Source organism: Meleagris gallopavo, chromosome 2 (genome assembly GCF_000146605.3).
Source record: "Meleagris gallopavo isolate NT-WF06-2002-E0010 breed Aviagen turkey brand Nicholas breeding stock chromosome 2, Turkey_5.1, whole genome shotgun sequence".
Classification (NCBI taxonomy): Eukaryota; Metazoa; Chordata; class Aves; order Galliformes; family Phasianidae; genus Meleagris; species Meleagris gallopavo.
This window is the reverse complement of record NC_015012.2, coordinates 9,446,920-9,449,434: the sequence shown is the minus strand read 5'-3', so window position 1 is coordinate 9,449,434 and position 2,515 is coordinate 9,446,920. Positions and strand designations below refer to the sequence as shown.

Below are 2,515 nucleotides of genomic sequence, written 5' to 3'. Positions count from 1 at the left end.
AAAACCCCAACCAAAACAAACAGCCCCTCAAAAAACCAACGCCTACCTGTCTTTTAGCATTCTACTGGCCCTTAGCCAGATAGTTCAAACTAGTTTGGAACATTTCTTTTGGCAGTAATACCGGGTTACTCAGCAACTCAACAAACTGATTTAAAAAGCAAAAACAAACATCCCTAGATTATAAAGAATCTTTTTGTTCAGAATTAATTTTAGCCCAGATCAGTTCTCATTTTCATTGCCTGTTTGCACAAAATATTTCTTCTGGCACAGTTAAGTTAGTTGAATGAAGGAACAAGTGTTAGGGAGGGGAGAGGGTAAAGGACTGTTCCACCAGGAGGAAGTATTTGTCAAACTGCTATCCTGGAATTACTTGAAAGCTACTATCTTTTGTGCACTCTTTCAATTGATTTGACTCCTTAGACTTTAATGATAAAGTTTAGTTTTCTGAAAGACAATTCCTGCATATAGGTTAAATGTTCAAAATATTCGATGTGATTCTGTAGTTACTTCCCGGAGCTAAGAGATTCAGAGCTGTTATCTGAAAAGGAAAGGAAAAAAGAAAACTAGGCAAAAAAAATAATTATTCTATACAGTTGAAGGCAGTCAGCACTTTTCTGTCTTCAGTCTGTATTTCCGAAGTAAATGCCTGACTTGAAATCTGTTCTCAAATTCCTGAGCAGAAATGGCACCTGTTTTCATTTCCTACTGTTGTGCTGTCTATCATGAGTAGTCTGCTTTTGTTAGGGAAATACCTCTGGCTGCAGTGGGCTGAATTGCCATTTTCAGCAGTCACATTTAAATTTTCCTTGGATCTGTACTAAACTGAAAAATGTCTTGCCCCATCTTTTCAATGTAGCAGTGTGAGAACTGATATTATTTTTTCCAAATGTGAGACATCAATTTTTACTTACCACGATGAAATCTGCAAATTTAGACTTTTCCTTGCCATGAAACATGCATTTGATTAGAAAATACGGTTTTGACTGTACTGCACTGCTTTCTTCCAGTAATGTAGACCCTTTGCTTAACTTTATAACACAGAGAACTTGGTCTTCTTAAAGGATTGACCTTTTGCTAAGTGCATTATTCAGTGATGTTTCTCTTCAGTCAACCTGTTATGAGCTGCTGATAATGCAATAATGTACAATCCTTTCAGCACGCCCTTAAATCAGTAGGTGTTCTGTAAGTTTATATGTACACGAATGTAATGCTCTCTGTTTACTGATTATGAAACCATGTAATACAGGTTGTTGTTGGCTTATGCTGAAACTTCTTGAAAGAAGCCCACTTTGAAAATGTGTTGCTGTTGAAGCTAATATTATGATTCAGGTACTGTCTTTCAAAAGTACTGCATTTCAAATTTGTTTTAAGAGATGCATAGGTAAATCCTGCTGTATGGTGTTTTCTATACTAATGTGTGGTGTCTGTTTAGGAAAATTGTTGGGTATTTCCTTAGACTTTAAATGTCTACATCTCCTCATTGGCCATTACGGCCAATCAGCTTAAGTGGAATTTGTTATACAAATGACTATCTTTTAATTTTGGAATCCCAGGGCTACAGCTTGTGGTTTTAGATTTATAACCAATGAGAAATTGTTGATAAAATTAACAAGGACTCAGATTGCATTTTTGCTTCTTAACTAGAAGCTTTGTGTCTTAACTGGAGAAATCAAGTGCATACTTGTCCATACTGAATTGTATTTTTTCCCTTCCCATATGTTAGACAGAGGGAAGGGACGCCAGAGGCAAGCTATTCTGGGAGAGCACCCATCATCATTTAGACATGATGGTTATGGTAAGTAACATAGGTTGACAGATGGTTTTGATTTCTGTACGTGCTATGTGGAATTCCAAATATTCAATCAATGTATAACTGGACCTCTGAACTGTGAGTAGTTCACTGATCTGTGCATGTGGTGCCGTCAGTCCCTGTACAAAAATTGATAGCGATGGATTGAAATGCATAGTGCCTTTTTTTTTTTGCCATACGTCTTCTTTTTATGAAGAGCATCCAGCTCTGCGAATGTATTCCTTTGAAGAATACTTTCTTTTAGTTGCTATCACCATAGCAGTGAAAAGATAATAACGTAACTACTGGGGAAGCTCTTTTCTTACAGAAAATGGCAGCAGAGTTTGATCAGTGGTTTGATGCAACTCAGAGCCCTTTGATGTTTTTGCATGCAAAGCTGTGAATTGTGGGCTTTGTGTTTCTTCTAATTTAGCTAATTCTGAAAAGGTACAGCAGTGTGATTTGCTAAGGATGACCTTTTGGAATTAGTGCTGTAAAGTGGTGCAGTTGTTACCAGGGCTAACTGTAAATGAAGACCTGCCATACTGCTCTTTCCCTCATTATTGCATTTTACTGTGGAAAAATGAGGCAATAGGCACTTTTTATACTCTGTGAATTTCACAATATTCATTTTCTCAGAGGATCGCGAATCCTCTCTTCAATAACACTGATGTTTTCTGTAAACAAAAGTTAATGCATATCAGTTAAGTCTCTTCATTTATTTAA

The 2,515-nt window shown here is 36.7% G+C and overlaps 1 long non-coding RNA gene across 1 annotated transcript; it reads left to right on the top strand.

The window, feature by feature from the left end:
- The first annotated feature begins 6 nt into the window (after positions 1-6).
- LOC109365836 lies at positions 7-2,515 on the top strand. Its single transcript, XR_002111598.1, has 2 exons — positions 7-1,329; positions 1,724-2,515. It is a non-coding gene; the product is annotated as an uncharacterized LOC109365836 (long non-coding RNA).